General features: G+C 36.1%; 1 protein-coding gene across 3 annotated transcripts in view; it reads right to left on the bottom strand.

Moving 5' to 3' along the window:
• Positions 1-19,336, bottom strand: part of LOC138935683 (uncharacterized) — a 133,379-nt gene that overhangs the window by 94,326 nt on the left and 19,717 nt on the right. Inside the window, exon 1 of one of the 3 annotated variants that reach the window (XM_070300466.1) lies at positions 4,711-5,384. The exons of the other annotated variants lie outside the window; for them this stretch is intronic. The gene's annotated coding sequence lies outside the window, so the exon portion shown is untranslated. Of the gene's footprint in view, positions 1-4,710; positions 5,385-19,336 lie in introns of those variants that run through there. 3 annotated transcript variants of the gene reach the window in all.

Below are 19,336 nucleotides of genomic sequence, written 5' to 3' on the forward strand. Positions count from 1 at the left end.
AGGACGATCGGCGGCGGGACGAGGATGCTGGAAGAATATGCGTCAACATGCGGCGAAAGACGCGCGCGTTCTCTCGTAAAATGCTGCAACCGAATGTGAATCTATTCCCGGAAAGTGAGAGAAAGAGGGAAAAGGAAATTCTTATCTTAGATATCTAAATTCTTATTTTAGATACTTTGCCAAATTTTTGACTCTTTGTGCGCGATAAAAGAAGCTTCCTCGCAGTTCTTGTATAAAGGAAGAGAAAACACGGCGTAAAGTTTTAAATAAATTGCAAAATTTTCTTTAGCTTACTACAAGATTATGCTACCGATATAAAGAAAAAAATCTTTCTCGACGCTGCTTAATTTAGTTTATTTCTTACATATAAAATCTTCATTAACTATACAAAACTTATTAAGTATTAAGTCTTCTTTATATCTCGGAGATATGTATCTACACTTTTTTTTAATATACCGAGTGTTTAAAAAAAACCATTCGATATTTATATGACAGATAAGATACACTACACTGAAAAAAATGGTTGACTTACTTGTCGCATGAGAAAAAAGTAATCTGTCTAAATCTTTATGTAGATATTTACAAAAGGTGTTTCATATATCCTCATTCCATTTCCGTACACGCTTGGCATTTTCTTCTTATAGAATCGTAAATTGTGTACTCACCAAATAGATCCGCAATCGCCGGTTGATGACAACTGACTGATTGCCATTGAGTGAAATCTTCTGTTATGTATGAAAATTTTGAATGATGACATTCGGAACGCGATTTATAAACACTGAGAGATAAGCATCGAATGCGACACGTAAAGGTCCATCAATCATAAGACTAACACAGAAAAATGTTTACATCTCAGAAATGATTGAGCTTTCGATCTATGTTTACTAAGATTTTTTTACTTAGTACGGTGTGTCTTATCTACCACATAAATATCGAATAGTTTTCTTAACATCCCGTATACAATATACATATGAAAGATATAATATTTAATATTAATATAATATATAATGAAAAGTGTCATGCGTATTTGAAATTTATATACAGCTTTATAATTTAAATTTTATTTCTCCTCGTTACAATGCAAGCAGAATATATTCATCAAAATCCTATATCACGTTTCATATTGCCACAGGCAACCATCGTCCGTGATAATTACCAAAATGGTAGAGAGGAAAAGAGAAAGAGAGATCATCACGATTACACGTGTAATTATATATTTTCACATTTTCCGCCAAGATATGACACGGCGATTGTCTACACGCGTGCGTGCGCAAATATATGTACATTGGGGTAATAAGGTCCCGTCGTGTCGCTTAGCGAAACGAAATCTCGGAAACCCGTTTAGCGGGTCCAGGAGGCTGTGCGTGCGACGTGCAATTTACGCGGGCGTGCGGTGCGTTTTTCACGATTATACGGCCTGCGCGTGACAGCGCACGATACATACTAGAATTTTAACATCACGTTGTAGAAGGAGCGCGCATATCGCCGCGCGCGATCGCCGCGCAATAAGAGGGATAAAGGCGCGTTTAATCCGCGCGTGCTCAATCTACGCATGTCGCCAAACTGCTGCACGGAAATAAACATTAAATATTTTAATAACGCTGCTTTTCAAAACTCTCGCAATTCTTTCAATAGATTAGATCACACCGTATCTATGTGAAACGCGCATTTTAAGTAATTCAAATAAATTTTCTAACTTTATGTAAAAATCTGTAGACGGGAAAAGAGCGACAAATTATACGTTTCCTACGAGAGAAATAAATTCAAGCGAACATTTCATAAAATTTTCATGAGTAAAGTGTTCCTGAAAAGATCACGAACCGTGAAAACAATGTAGGTTTATTGCACAGATTCGACGTGAAATTAAATTTTTAGTATGTAACGAGTAATTACGTATCGCCATTTAAGTCCAACGTAGCTTTCTTACTTCTTTACAGTGCTCTCCATCATTGTCGATACGCGCTAATTAGCACGGCCCATTAGACAATAATGCATCGCTCTTCAAGTTTCTAGATCACTGCGGCAATAATAAAGAAACAAAATGAGAGAATACGCGACAATAAAATAGTAACCGATATTTCTCGAGGAGCCACGTTTCGGCTGCGAAGCAAGCCGAACAGCAACAAAGGCAGTTTATTTGACGCCAACACTTTCGTCCGTATCATCTTTCATCTCGCGAAAGACAATAAACCTCGATTGTCGATTTCACTCGTCTCACGTACTCGTATGTAAGCTAAAAGATCAAACGTCAATCTTTCTATATAAAAATGAGATAAGCGAAGTTCATGTCCGTAAATAAAAGTTAGAGAAACTAAAAGTCGCGAAACTTGCGTAGTTTTCCGCTTGCCATTATCTACGTAAATTTTTTTTTCACTGCGCCCTTTTCTCTGCTATAGTCGGTTTTCATATCTACGTTTTCCCGCCCTTTTCTCTCTTCTGCCTTACATTTTTCGCGAATAGTAATTTTGACGCATTTACATGGATACCAAGATGTAAAAATCCAAACCGAATACAAATCAACATAATTTCGAGAAATATAATATGGCGTTTACATAGAATGTTTAGAAATTTATATCTATATATTACACTAAATTACGAAACAGGATAATCAAAAAGATATCCAAGAGGACCGAGGGACAGAAATGAAAAAAGTCGATATTATACGCGATAAAATTAGCTATTTATAACTAAGAGAGATGTTTCTCCCTACGATATATTTCTTTTCTACTTTTAAAGTTTTATCTCATACACTCAGGAAACACTTGACGGGCATAACACCGTTTATAAAATTCATCGCGACACGTTCGTTCTACCTCACAGGGTGCAAAATACATGATATTTCTTACATTGGGGTCCCGTGGGGATTATAGCGGATCGGATCCACCGATTCCATGTCTTTCGAAATTCCTCGTTGAATATCCCCGTAAGCGTAAAGCCCATTTCATCGTACATTAAAGCAAGCTCGCCTCACATTCCACATCCGGCTCTGCTGCCGTTTCACTTTTCTTAAAAATGCTCGCTGGGATTAGGTATCCGCTCGCGTATATCAGCGGAGAATTCGGAGTATACGCCAACGGTTCGAAACTCATGATGGCATCTCTTAGACAGAGTATGATATGAGAGAGAGAGAGAGAGAGAGAGAGAGAAGATCGAAAGTGAAAGGAAAAAAGAACGAATGAAGCGAGGGACAGGATCAAAAAGGATGCGCGACAGGACTCGCGACCGGTCGAATCGAACTATACCCATATTAAGTTAGCCCCTCCACCAACGCCAAATTAAATCAAATACATCAAATAATTTAGTGCTAATTATGTGCTAATTAGTTGCCGTAGTCCGAATTTTGTTGCTCAAACCGTTTAGCAGGAATTTACATTCAAAGTGGGGGGTGCTAGCTTGACATTAAGCCAGCCCCCCCCCCCCATAGTGAAAAAAATATATATAAAGCTCGAATCAAAAAATAAAATACACTAGAATTTGTTGCTATTTTGTTGCTCTAAAATAACATAAAAATATTTTTAAAAAAGTATATTATTTAATTAATACCACTATATACTCAGTCTCGCCGCGCCGTACCATTCACTTGCGCGAAGTAAAAGTAAATAAAAAAATGTATCGCTCGCATGTATTTGGTACTGAAATAATCTGTGGACAATATACTGTCGAAATATATGAGAAACTGAATTTGTTGCTCGTCTTAAAGTATTAAAAATCGATACTTTGTCGCCGCGGACCCCATACAACGCGCTATTATATTATATAAACTAACTAAAAGAATTTGTTGCTCGCATGTTTTTGGTATTAAAATAATCTGTGGACGATGTACTATCGAAATATATAAGAAACTGAATTTGTTGCTCGTCTTAAAGTATTAAAAATCGATACTTTGTCGCCGAGGACCCTATACGACGCGCTCTTATATTATATAAATTAACTAAAAGAATTTGTTGCTCGCATGTTTTTGGTATTAAAATAATCTGTGGACAATATACTATCGAAATATATAAGAAACTGAATTTGTTGCTCCTCTTGCTTTTTTAAGAATGACGCGTTAAAGATATATGTTAAGATTACAGAGTGATCAGAGTTAAATAAAATGTAATCGTATTAATGATGATTTCGAATGCTAATAAAATAGTAAAATTAATGCGCTCAACGATTATAATTATGAAATCATTAATAATCATCAATGATGAATAATAGAAATAATCAAGGCAAAGATAATATGGTCAGTTTTAATTCTAAATATTTATATGATTATCAGATTATAAATAATTAATCAAAAAACAACTCGATTTTTCAATATCATCGTTTCCATAAATTAAAAAATAAATTGACACGCATATTGTTAATTTCGTTAATGCACATGTTTGATAATTTTCATTCTCTAAAAATGACGCGTTAAGGATGTTAAGATTACAGAGTGATCAGAGTTAAATAAAATGTAATCGTATTAATGATGATTTCGAATGCTAATAAAATAGTAAAATTAATGCGCTCAACGATTATAATTATGAAATCATCAGTAATCATCAATGACGAATAATAGAAATAATCAAGGCAAAGATAATATGGTCAGTTATAATTCTAAATATTTATACATGAGCTATAAATCATTAATAACCCCCCCCCCCCGATTTTTCAATACTATTGTTTCCATAAACTAAAAATTATATTGACAATTTTAAATGTTTAATAATAAATTCTACTGACCGACCGATGCACCGCCCTTGCATGTCTCACTTCTTTCCGCATCTGGTCATCACGAGATCCTTTCCGTTTCCGGTTGCTCCCTTCGCTTCAAATTGAGACGAGACAGTCTATCAATTTGTCCACTCATGCATAATCACTATTCTCATAATCACTATTTCACTCGTAGTCCAAAATCCGCCATATGCAATGACGCGGTAAAATTATTTCCATGCCGATTATAAACATGAAAGAACATATAATCGCGTATTAATAAATGGACGGAGACGATTTTCCGTGATTCTAATCGACATTCCCGATACTCACGACATCCACTTTATACACGGGATAAACTTGTGATGGATAAAAAAAGGCGAGAAATACGGAAAGAATATTTCAATCTCGCACGCTAATGCAATACGACGGTTACTGTAACGGTTACGGAAAATTTAGGCAGGTTGAGTAGTAGTAGATGGGGAGGGGGGGACGCGTCGTCGAATATCCGTTCCAGGAAAAGAAGCGAGCGCGTCTCTTCCAAGAAATAAACCGTACGCGAAGAATCCTGCGCGAGATAAATCAAACTAGCTCGAGCGACGCTCTTTTGCGATCTCGATTTATGAAATTGTGAATATAACTCTGAAAAAAGGATTACATTTGAAAACAATATTAAAGAATATTAAAGCAGAAACGTGTCGAACGCGACGCGCTTATATTTTCAACGCAATATTATTATATACGACAGCGAGTAAATTATTTCAGCGCCTAAACATATGTTAAATAATGTATTCATCGATCGTTGTATCGTATTATAAAGTCGATATATCAAAACTACAAATTACTCTTGATTCGGATATTTCGAATATTCGTTCGGATGCGAAATTCATTTTCGATAGATAAAAGATGCGTGGGAAAAATCTTGTCGTTTGCGAGTATATATATATCGAAAGATGCCTTAATCACGATTACACGGGTTAATATATTACACTCGGATAATCGCCTGTTATTCGATACAAGACCCCCCCGACACTCGTTCGTACGCGGATCTCACTTTCGACGGATAAAAAGACGCGAGAAACACGGAGCGCGACCGTAATTCGTCTTGAGACTCGCGCTTGTGCGAAGAGACTGACACGATTACGGAAAATTTAGGCTGGACGGGTAGGTGAGGAGAGGGGAGGACCGCGTCGCCGAACGTCTCGGTACGGAAGCGTTCAAAAAAGTTGGATGAAAACATTCAGATATAAACAAAGAAGCGCGGCTCGAGAGAAAGAGAGAGAGAGAGCTTATATTACAAAATCTCGATCAATTTTCATGGCGAAACGATAATACAACGAGAATAATCGTTGAATAGAATGTGTAAGATTCGAGGAGGAATATATCTGAAAAGCAGCTCACACACCACATATGAACATTCCTAATAAAATATTCTTATTTAAGAGAAAAAAAAAATGTGTTCGGTTAGTCGACAGTTAGTCGACTAATTTTACACGTCAGGTTTAATAATATTCATGGTTGTAAAATTGACCAATCACGGTCATTCGATTCTTGATTGGTGATTGGTTAGTTTTAAAACTATGGATGTTACTGAAATCCAATTAAGGGTGACGTGTCAACGTTAATCGATGTCTCTGAAATGCCGCGAGAAACCACGAGTACCAACAGCTAAATGAGAAATTTTACAATTGGTGAAGCTTCGCGTCGCGTTTTTCACACGTTTCGTATTTCAATATACTTTAATATTCTTTTAAAATATATGATTCTTCTTCAATTATATGTATAATTTCGCCAGAAAATAATCGCGAGATTGCAAAAGTATCGCTCGAGCTTCGTTATCTTATCCTTGTTCGTATCGCGAAGGTTTTTTGGCGCACGATTTTTTTCTCGCAAAAAACTCGCTCGCTCCTGTTCTTGGAAGAGATATTCGACGACATTTCCCTCCCCTCCCCCCACCTATCCGTCCAGCCTAAATTTTCCGTAACGCTCTTCACACAAGCGCGATTATCGAGACGTATTATTTGTTGCTATTTTGTTGCTCTAAAATAACATAAAAATATTTTAAAAAAAGTATATTATTTAATTAATACCACTATATACTCAGTCTCGCCGCGCCGTACCATTCACTTGCGCGAAGTAAAAGTAAATAAAAAAATGTATCGCTCGCATGTATTTGGTACTAAAATAATCTGTGGACGATGTATTATCGAAATATATAAGAAACTGAATTTGTTGCTCGTCTTAAAGTATTAAAAATCGATACTTTGTCGCCGCGGACCCTATACGACGCGCTCTTATATTATATAAATTAACTAAAAGAATTTGTTGCTCGCATGTTTTGGGTACTAAAATAATCTGTGGACGATGTACTATCGAAATATATAAGAATCTATAAAAAAGAAGGAACGCGAGATAGTCGTGCGCGACGCGGATCCGATGTCAAAACAAAACGTGCCTTTATCTACTTTCAGACGATACAAAGCGCTGCCGAACATTTCGGCACGATGACATGAAAAGGCTTCTCTTTTCAAGAAACATATATACTACATATCGGCGTAAGACACTGCTATGTCTTTTTATATATATACATATATGCAAAACTGTTTGAAATTAACAAAAATGAAATTTCGAGATATAGAACGATAAAAGATAATCATATGTATTCTGTAAAGAGCAACAAATTCAGACTTTTATATATCTCGATAGTATATTGTCCACAGATTATTTTAATACCAAAAACATGCGAGCAACAACTTCTTTTAGTTAATTTATATAATATAAGAGCGCGTCGTATAGGGTCCGCGGCGACAAAGTATCGATTTTTAATACTTTGAGACGAGCAACAAATTCAGTTTCTTATATATTTCGATAGTACATCGTCCACAGATTATTTTAATACCAAAAACATGCGAGCAACAACTTCTTTTAGTTAATTTATATAATATAAGAGCGCGTCGTATAGGGTCCGCGGCGACAAAGTATCGATTTTTAATACTTTAAGACGAGCAACAAATTCAGTTTCTCATATATTTCGACAGTATATTGTCCACAGATTATTTTAATACCAAAAACATGCGAGCAACAAATTCTTTTAGTTAATTTATATAATATAAGAGCGCGTCGTATAGGGTCCGCGGCGACAAAGTATCGATTTTTAATACTTTAAGACGAGCAACAAATTCAGTTTCTCATATATTTCGATAGTACATCGTCCACAGATTATTTTAATACCAAAAACATGCGAGCAACAAATTCTTTTAGTTAATTTATATATTAGGAAAGCGCGTGATATAGGGTCCGCGGCGACAAAGTATCGATTTTTAATACTTTAAGACGAGCAACAAATTCAGTTTCTTATATATTTCGATAGTACATCGTCCACAGATTATTTTAATACCAAAAACATGCGAGCAACAAATTCTTTTAGTTAATTTATATAATATAAGAGCGCGTCGTATAGGGTCCGCGGCGACAAAGTATCGATTTTTAATACTTTAAGACGAGCAACAAATTCAGTTTCTCATATATTTCGATAGTACATCGTCCACAGATTATTTTAATACCAAAAACATGCGAGCAACAAATTCTTTTAGTTAATTTATATATTAGGAAAGCGCGTGATATAGGGTCCGCGGCGACAAAGTATCGATTTTTAATACTTTAAGACGAGCAACAAATTCAGTTTCTTATATATTTCGATAGTACATCGTCCACAGATTATTTTAATACCAAAAACATGCGAGCAACAAATTCTTTTAGTTAGTTTATATAATATAATAGCGCGTCGTATGGGGTCCGCGGCGACAAAGTATCGATTTTTAATACTTTAAGACGAGCAACAAATTCAGTTTCTCATATATTTCGACAGTATATTGTCCACAGATTATTTTAGTACCAAATACATGCGAGCGATACATTTTTTTATTTACTTTTACTTCGCGCAAGTGAATGGTACGGCGCGGCGAGACTGAGTATATAGTGGTATTAATTAAATAATATACTTTTTTAAAAATATTTTTATGTTATTTTAGAGCAACAAAATAGCAACAAATTCTAGTGTATTTTATTTTTTGATTCGAGCATTCTATATATTTTTTTCACTATGGGGGGGGGCTGGCTTAATGTCAAGCTAGCACCCCCCACTTTGAATGTAAATTCCTGCTAAACGGTTTGAGCAACAAAATTCGGACTACGGCAACTAATTAGCACATAATTAGCACTAAATTATTTGATGTATTTGATTTAATTTGGCGTTGGTGGGGGGGCTAACTTAATATGGGTTCGAACTATATAAATCCTTGTCGTTTTTTCAAGGACCACATCCAGTCTCGGTAACGGTAGGGAAAGGATAAACTGTCTCACGCGAGAAAAACAGAAGGAAAACGCGTTCTAGGAAAATCTTGGTTTGCGAAAAATTCTCGTTCTCTCACTCTTATAATATACGTGCACGTGTATCTGTCCCCGAACCGATCGAGTATAGTGATCTAGCATTACTATCTAGCAGATGGCCCTTCGTTCCCGTGACACCGGATATTCTGGGGTGACCGTAGCTCCGGCTCGGACGTTACGGCCGCTCGTCGCGACGAAGCGCGTAATTGGGGAAAAAAGGGCCGATCGTAAAGGCTAATCATGGCTCACCAACAACTCGTGTCCCTCGACGGAGTCCTGTCCAAAGATTTATAAAAATTGGATATCATCGCTATACACTGTCCGTCTGGAAAAAAATCTTTAGATGTCTGCGAGTGTTGCCGAGAGATGTGTTGCCGGAACATGTACCACGCTTGTTCACCATGTTAACGTAGATATAAGAATAATGTGTAGATGTCTCGGGCATTACGTATCTTAGATTGCAGCGGTACTTACTTCATAATTACGTTGAAAATATATTTATCGTGATAACACATTTTTCGCATAATTAAAAAATGCATTATCGCATCAACAATATCATTACTATTATTCTATACCGCGTGTTTGAATAATTAAGATATTAACTAATGCTTCATTTAGTACGATATATTTCTATTACCGACAAATGCTAATTATACGGTGTGTTTCAAATTCGAGAATAGAAATAGTAATAAATTAGATTTTAAAATGCACACATGATGCGCGAAGAGAGACGTGAAAGAGGATCGATTAAACTAGGATAAAAATTCATTCAGGATCGATAAGATTCGTTATAATTCAAAAATATCCGATACTATCCTCTACAGACTTATTTAAACTGTATGCGATAATTTTCAACGCTAATATTTCATATTAAATATAATGGATGATTACTTTAATCTTTCAATTATTAATAGATAAATTGAAATTAATCAATTACACAGGCCGACAAAACAAAATTTTTCTAACGTAACTCTAATCAGAATAAGTGTTTCTTATAGATTTTTGGTCACAAAAAACAATGCCGCTGTCCAAATTACTCCATTACGTTAGATCTTAAAATTATTTTGAATTTTAAGATGAAAAATCGGCAATTTTCCATTTTAAAATTCAAATTAATTTTAAAACCTGACGCGATGGAGGAATTCGCAGTAAGAAACACTTACTTCTTATTATACTGTGTTAATAATAATAATAATAAATAAATAAATAAATTATAATATACCGGAAACTGTGAAACTGTAGATACAGAGATATATTTTTAAAAAATATTCTACTTTATAAGATAAAATTCTTGAGGATCTCTATGCCAGTTTGGAACACGTGTCGTAAAATTACACGGAGCCTGTGTTACGTAACGATGTGCGATCATGGCTGAAAATAATGTTTTAACGCGAGCTCGAGAGAACCCGCCGTGAAGTCACTGCTTTCCTTTTCCCATCTGCGTGCTCGTGTTACGTGTAACGAAGGAGAGGGACAGAGGTTAATGGACGCGGCATGCAGATAAGAGGTTCACGAAGCAGGTTGAAAAGGTGACTTCAATGCGGCCGAGAGCTCGTCCGAAGGGTAGAGCGGGACACGGAGATCGATCGGCAGAGAAACGACGAGGCTTCTTCAGGGACAAGGAGAAGCCCTGGACTTTGCAGAGAGACACCCCGCCCTAAGATAGCCGTCGTGTAAAAACCATGGCTCTTGTTAGAAGCACGCGCGAATATAATAGAGCTCTCGGCATAATGCGGCGCATCAATCATCTTAGCTGCATAGTACTTTTTGTAATTTAAGTAGAAGATTAGGCGAATGCGCGGGAGCTAAAGATAGATGGGGATGCTAAATTTCTTCAACGATAAACTCACGTAAAAATTTTCATCTCCATTCAAATCAGTCTAAGATATAAAAGAGATTCGATTGTCTTTTTTAATATTTATAGAATGTAATCTTTCTTTGTTTAATTTGTCAATCTAAACTTTTTTTTTTTTTTTTTAAGATTTACAGAATATCTCTTTATTTCTTTAATACTAATTTAAAAACGAAGAAATCCTATAATCGTTCTATATCTATAGCGATCTTCAATATTTATATTTGCAATTTTATTATAATATTTAAACGATAATATAAAGCATATAAAAAATAAAATAAAATAAAACTCCAGTCTGTAACATCTATGATAAATAAATGATAAACGGCAATTGTGGGAAAAAGACTAAGAATAACAAAAAAATAGCGAAAATCGAAGAGCGAAATCGCTTTGAAAAGATTCCAATCTACACGTCGCAATCTTGGATATCTTTGATATCAGAATCCTATAGTGAACGAGATGATTACGTTCCACGTCGATGATTGCGGAATCCTAAGGACGCATTGTATACGCATTGTAATACCCCCATCTTACTGATATTTCAAAGTCCTCTAATTCTTCGAATAGAATATAAAGTACGGCACGTACGTGTGTGCATATACCTATTAAAATAAATAAAGAAAATCATGCAAGAGTTTCTTGCACGTGAAAAGATTGAATTGGAATTTTTATAAAATCAGTTAGCGTTTACCCGCAACTGGAGCGGCGGCGTCTTTCTTAATAGGGTAATAAAAAATATCTCATACAAATAATTTTTCATCTTTTTCTCATTCCTAATGTTTCGAGACAAACGTAAGATACTCATTCGCACAAAAGAATAAACGTATCTTATACATTTGCTGTTGTAAAATCAAATATAATTCTATGTCTTACATTATTACATTTACAATTATTATCATTATTTTCATTATTGTTTCCAATTATCCACTTGTATATTCGATGATTAGACGTGCGCGAATAATAATCCAGCATCGTGCGTACAATGAATTTAACCGCGTCGGTGCCGCCTTTGTGATCGGTAATTGTCACTTGACACGTCGCTATCGCGAGAAATGGAGCCTCTCCGGGACTGGTAAATTCAGAGCTACAAGACGAGCGTGGTGAGGTGGATACGCGAGCCATTGTCTCCGGAGTCTCGAGAGAGTTAATCGTGCGACGTGATTCGAGAAAGCCGACGCGTCTTCGTTCCCCCCCCCCTCCTCCTCCTCCTCCTCCTCCTCCACCACCTCTCTTTCTCTCTCCTCGTTTCCTCTCGTCGACCTTCCTTACCTGCGCTCTCGCGCGCCTCAGGTGCTACATCGACATTAGACCTAGAACACGTTCTACGCGCACGACGCGATATTGCAACGTGCTAGAGACGGGCCTGTGAATGTGCACTTTGCTCGCTTTCTCGCTTGCACGTACGCGCTCGTCGACCGATCGAGATGTATCTTCGAGATGCGAGAAGGGAGATCGAAGGTGGAGACGATTAATCCTCCCGCGCGCAGGATTATTTCGTAAAGCGAAGGACGATAAAGGTCAAAGCGAGATATGCACTCGAGAGTGGTTGGCGAAGAAAGGGAGAGAAGCGGAGAGATCTCGTTCGTTTATTCCCTTTCTCGCGCCCGTTGATCCCGGCAGAAACGATTACGTTTAAAAATAACGACCGAGAACTGCCATACATAATCACGCTGATGCGCCCTTTTAAAATTACATTTCAGATTCGTTCTCTCTGCGAGATAACACGCTTAATGATCGTGCAGTTGCGGGGAGGATTCGCCACGGATATATTTAAGAGTAATGATGACGAGACGCGCTCGAAATACATATTGTAAATTTTATCGCGATATTGGTTAACTGTATTTTTCCGTTTTCTGAGATTTTTCTAAATATACGATATTATAATAAATAGAATATAACACGTTCGAATAGAAATTATTTAATATTTCTTATATTGAAATAAATAGTGTATCAAAATTAATTTATTGAAAATATTTAAAAAAACGCTAAGTATTTGTAATCATCGTCCAAAGGCAAGACAGTCGGTCATAAGTAGAAAAATATAAACAACCTGATAAACGAGACGTTGCCTCAATGTCCCTCCTCCTCGCCTCGAGAATCAAAGATATTTCACTTGTGAAGAAGTCACGAAGCCGCGCACGCGCGTAAATAATTTATAATTATAGTAATCTTCAAAACACGAGCCGATCGTAAAACGCGCCTTGCGTGGCGAAAGCCGTTAAAGGTCGTCTTAGAACGCGAAATCTTCGCGCTGCACTTAAAAGAAAGAGAGAACGCTTTCCCGATATTTTTATACTCCATTAAATGAAATATTAAACCGCCAGATAGTCTTCTCACAAGGAAACACTCGCAAGGGAAATGGCGCCTCCGACCTTGATAAGTCCCGGATATGCCGTATACAGTGATACAAACTAAAAAGACACGTGTCCTTACTATTTTTTTTTCTCCATGTTAATCTTAACACACAGAGCTATTATTTTAAGTGTAAAACAATTATGCGAATTTTTGCAGAAGTCCAGCTATTCCAAGAGAAAGTTCTTTGTATAATTTTATTTACCCGGTTTTTTGTAATTAAAAAAAAAAAATGATATTTTTATAAGAGACGTTTAATTTTTTAAATTTATGTTTCTATTTATATAAAATACTTTTACTAAATTTTTTTACTCAAAATACTTTTTTAAAGAAATTATACCATTTTATGATATATATTGTATAAATTGGAATTTTTCAAATGAGACAATTTGAATCTTTAAGCGCATGTGATGAAGCACGTATGAAAAAGAATGTATGATCGCATCTCTCTAGTTCTCATTTCATTCATATAAACTATTCTATTAGATTTATTGAAATGAAAGCGTTTCAAGATCGGAGACCGGGCGTTTTCGAGTGTTCTCTTGTCGAGAATACAGGTTAATCGGCTATGGGGATATAAAGTCCGTAGACGTGAAAGTGTGTGCGATTGATAATTTCTTTGTCGTGCATCGCGAGGATTGTGAAACGTGGCCGATTAAGGGGCTTCGCACAATTGTCAGATGCGTGACGTGCCATTCTGTGACGATATTTCACGTTGATCTCACGCGCGATATGTCGAGTGAAACTTTTCCGTCCCATCGTAGATGATAAAGCGAGAAAGTACGACAATTAGCTTACATTTTTCAGATCGATGCTATTTGCCGCCGTCTCTCGCTATCATGTCCGCGAGAGATGATGTTTCACCATAATTTTTACTTTCCAATTCCGACGTCCTTCATTCGTATTCCGCATCGGTGTCATTGCGGTTAATCGACGATATACATCGAGCATCGCATCATATGAAAAGTTTTGCCGATTGGAATCTCATGATACTTTCACGTAACTTTTACGCGCGACTGATGATTATTAATTTCTAGAGAAGTGAATAGATTTTCGTTTCATCGGAATGTGAGCGATGCCAATATCTTATGCAAAGAAAATGATACTTAATTATCCTGTCCTGAAGAATTTTTGTTATTAAAAAGAAACATGTAACTAACGCGATATTATATCATATTTTATATACAAGATAACCTTACAGATTATAAACGTATGAATATTCCATATATCAATATTATGCAACATATTAAATCATATCTACTGTTATCACAACATTAAATCAAATTCAAACTAAAATTTTAACACATTTAATTCTCTCTCTTTAAAATTATTAAGCTTAATAATTAAGCATAATTTCAACGCTATTGGCAAATATGAAACATGTAAATTATCTATTTATAGATACATAATAAATAAATAAATAAATATAAATATATATATAAAGGGGGGGAGAGAGGTATATTTTATGTTAATAATATCGGTACATGTTTTGAATATATGAAACTGTATGATCGATATAATGCTGGGTAAATTTCGATAAACAAGGATAAATTTTACTGAACATCGGCAAAATAAATTTCCGTTCGCGTCGCTTACATTTTTATTCGCTACCGAACGAACGTACGCGAGGCGGCGTTTATTTTTTCCGAGCAGAGTGAGAGAGAGAGAGAGAGAGAGAGAGAGAGAGAGAGAGAGAGAGAGAGAGGAGGCGGATCTCCGCTTCGTTCGGAAATCGTTGCGCAACCGTGCTCCGGGCGCTAACACAAAGAGCGTGTGTTAAAAACGCATCCTTCTTCTCCCTCGACTCCTATCGCTATCCCTTTCCCCTCGTTCTTTCTCTCTACTTCCCGCCCCCCCCCTCATCCCTTTCTCGTTCTCTTTCTCACTTCGCCGTTCGCCAAAGGTAAGCGCACATGGCGCTACTTATTCCGAAGAGCCGGCGGCAACTTTATGCAATTTCTTGTTTGACTTTTGCCGCCGGCCGGGGCGAGAAGGCAGCAATCCGCTTTACGATTCTCGCAAATGAGTTCCTCGAAGTCGCCTCTCCCGATTGTCGTTTCGAAAATTCGTCCCTTCTTCAATTCTCACCCTTCTCGAACCTTTGTCGAGCGAAACTTTTTTTTTTTTTTTTTGTTACCGTAACCCGGCCTCTTGCTGGCAATTCGCTCTATCGATCGACATACTCGTCGTTATTATTTTAACGCGCCGATCGCGCGATTGCTCCCCCTTTGACTTCTTGCTACGCGTCGGAAATACAATATATATTCCCGTAGTAAAGCAATACAGAGTTCTCGTACTTTTTTCGATTAACGATACAATATTTCTTGATAAAAAGCAGCACACATTAAGTATTTAATTAAATCAGATACGAGTGAATTATTAATAGTAATAATAAAATATATATTATATAAAACTATCGCGGGAAGATGCATTATATATAATCAATTTTCATGATATATCCATAAAAGAGAGGGAGCTTATAAATGTTGCAAAATACAATATCTGTACAATAACGTAAAATTGCGCGGCAATTCTTTTAAGAATCGCTGCTATACAGGCATCGGAGACACATTTGCTGATTGAGATGCGGGTAACTTATTTCAGAACAGACAGAGATACTCGCTGACTCACAATCAGACACAAGTATTATATGTAAATGCGCCTTAAACATAGAGCGCATCGGAAGCCAAGAAGCTGAAATAACCCTTTTACTTTTTCCTCTTTAATTTGTTTGTCTTTCGGAGAATTCTAAGGATTACGAATGCAAGTTTATTTTTGTCAGAAAATTCCCAAGTCTAAACAATTTCAGTGTCGTTACGAGAGTGCGAATAGCATTTGTTCTCGCAGTTAAAAGATGCAGGATGTCGCATCTTTTGTTGAAAAAAAGATTTATTTGCTAGCAATAACGCGAGAAGAGATGACACATTTAAAGACAAATTTCATTTCGGTGAGGAAATTTTCATCATTTCCGATTTTTGGCAAACAAAGGATTTTCTGTCATGGAAAATATTTAAAAATACAGTTAGATAAAAAAATAATGAAATATTGTATTATATATATTTTTTCAACACCCGTTTTTCTCTACAGCGATATAATTTACTTTTTAAGCACATATCTCGTTCACAAACTCTCAAACTCTAATTTACTTAGCATTTGTACAATAGAAAAAAATTATCTAATGGAAGGGACTAATTAATTTTCAAATATAAAATATAAAATATTAATTAATTATTCCGTATGCTCTTCCAGTTCGACTGGACATATAATAGTCTTTCTAATTAACGAACTGAAACAATTGAATTGAGATACATTGAAGAGATGGCTGGCATGAGCGTGCCACTCGTTAATTATTATAATTATATAGTACGTAATATTGAATGTAAGGATTTAGCTTTTCATTAAGGCAAGCGTAATGAAATGGAAATATCTGTCTTACAATGTCAATCCCGCGAGAAGCAACAAATTTTCTCTCTCGTAGACAAAAGTTTGAAAGATATATTTGAAAATATATGAGATGTTATGCGATTAATATGATATCGCAATTAAGATTTTTCATGACAAGTAATTACATAGTTTCTTGTCGAGTTTCCTTTTTAGCTTTCTCATCCAAAAAAAATAGATAAGAGAAGCATATAATTTGGGAGAGTTAATTTGATTCTACAGCTTTGTGCAAAATCGGGATATAGAAATAGTACTACTGCTAGTGAGTTAATTCGTGAATATTTATGTAAGGAAACATGAGTCGAGCATTTTAAATTCAACTAACTAGAAGTATGCGAGATATGCAAGAAGCCGTGTGACTTTAACTAAGATTCTCCGATATATTTCAAGATTACTTTTCCCTAGAGAGAAAGAGAGAATACTATTATTTATTACAAATCTTTGATATTTAATATTAAAAATCTTGAAAAGTAGGTCTCGGAAAAGATATACATACATTATAAAAAAAAAAAAAAAAAAAAAAAAAAAAAATTCTCGAAAAGATAAATGTGTGTGTGTATAATTAAAATTTAATCCATTTATGATCAAGAAATGATGCTGAGTTTTAAATACATTTATATATACACTTGTATATTCTAGAAGATTAAATCGTTGTGTACAAGAAAATTTAATTTTTATCCGAGTATACCGTCCACGGCATAGTGTGCGCAAATGCTCGCAGACAGATTAATCGAACACTGTTTTACGTTCGTGTCTGCCAATAAAGATATTCCAGCATCATTCTCCTCGTCTTTCCTTTCACGTCCAATCGACTCAGGATCGTTACGAGGATTCTTCTCTCTCTCTCTCTCTCTCTTCTCATGCTTCTCGCGTGTACATTTTGCCGACCCGTGTCCGTGCCACTACGGCATCACTTTGATCTGCCAATCGAGACTCCTCCTACGTCATTTCCAGACTCTAGTTCTCCTATAGTTGGAGTTGCCCCCCTTCTTCATCGATCTCGTCTATTTGCAGAGTCCGATTTCTTCTTCTTCGTGTACATTCATCCCTCGCGATCCTTCCCCCCCCCCCTCTCTCTCTCTGTCTGGATATAAATTCTATCTTTCTCTCTTCTTACGTCTCATCATTCTGATATAACTCACCAATGGTTCACCATTACTGTGTAACTTACTAGCTGCGATTCTCGCTTATGGTCGTCCATCTCCTTTGCCTCCTCCCTTTTCCTCCTCTTTGTTCAACAGAGTTTCTTCACTTTATTCCATAGTTTCCTTTACTTAACTTCACGTATTTTTCTTCCATCTACTTAAAGCTCTTCGCTTTTTCCGCCGATACCTTCATTAGTTGTTCGCCACGCTCGATATAGAAAAAAAAGAAGGGGATACGCTCCAAGTAGTTGGGAGAGAATCGCGTGGAACGACCGTAAAAAAAAATATACTTAAAGCGCACTTAGCGTCAACGTGATCTTCTGCCCGAGATCGCAAATTATCTTTGTCGCACAGTAATAATTGTTTATAAGAATGCCAACCATCTACCGGTCACGACGACTCCCAAGTTTCATCGGCGCGATCGCTGTAAATACAAGCGATGTAGCGACAGTCTTCGGGAACGATTTTTCTCTCCTTGAACACGTCGCGCTTATCCATCTCTCCCAATCCCAACGGCGAAGAAATTCTTAATGCATAACGTTTTACCGCCACTCAAAACTTTCCATATTCTCGTCCCTTGGGCATCGAATCCGCATCTCACTTTTCCAGTTTCTTCGACTCTCACATTCGTCAGCATTTCATCACCCAACCACAAACCGTCCGAATATCGAAGATAAAATTCAAAGATTTTTCTTTAGCAAATACATCTCGCTCGATATTTGAATTAAAATAATATTTAAAAAAATGTCCCTTGGCTAAACGTGTGAAAAGTGAATACTTTGCCATTTTGTTCCGTATTGTCATGTTCCATACGCATTTTCTAGGTCATTAAAACTTTTTATTCTCGTTCCTCCTTCTCTCCTCCGTCATTTTTTCCAATAGTCGCCAATCTCTCCTCTATATTCTTTTCGTCAATCTCTTCTTTTGCTTTTACCTTTTGTCTATCGCGGCTCATCGTCGTACTTCTCACGATGGCATTGTGCGCTTGTTGGAGTTTCCTATCCCCAAGGCAAATGGAAGTTTTTCAGAGCCGAGCGAGTTTTCTCTCTTTCTCTTTCGCGCAAATTTCTACTTTCGCCATAAAATCGTGCCAAATGCGAGCGCAGATCAATACCGGCGAGAAATAATACTCTTCTCGATTTATAATATAAAAATGGATAGTACTATCTCCCTTTAAAAAGCAAATTTTTGATTTATTTTTTGCGATATTATTACCTCCATTGACTATATAAATTAAAAATAATTATAACAATTTTGATGCATGTATAATTTTTAATTAACTGTGAAAAATCTAAATTTATGATTATCCGCGAGCTTTATACACACACGTGTTTATAAAACAATCATAAAAATTTTTAGAAGTTCAAAGTTTGTCGCTTCTATAATTTCTTGTATAGTATGTTTTATAATTTTTACTTTTTAAATTTTATTGTTATATTAATTTTAATTTTTTTATCTTATTCAACCGTTTCGTCTC

The sequence above is a fragment of the Polyergus mexicanus genome, unplaced genomic scaffold, assembly GCF_030449975.1.
Source record: "Polyergus mexicanus isolate NDT 795.1 unplaced genomic scaffold, iyPolMexi1.0 SCAF_1, whole genome shotgun sequence".
In the NCBI taxonomy this organism is placed as follows: Eukaryota; Metazoa; Arthropoda; class Insecta; order Hymenoptera; family Formicidae; genus Polyergus; species Polyergus mexicanus.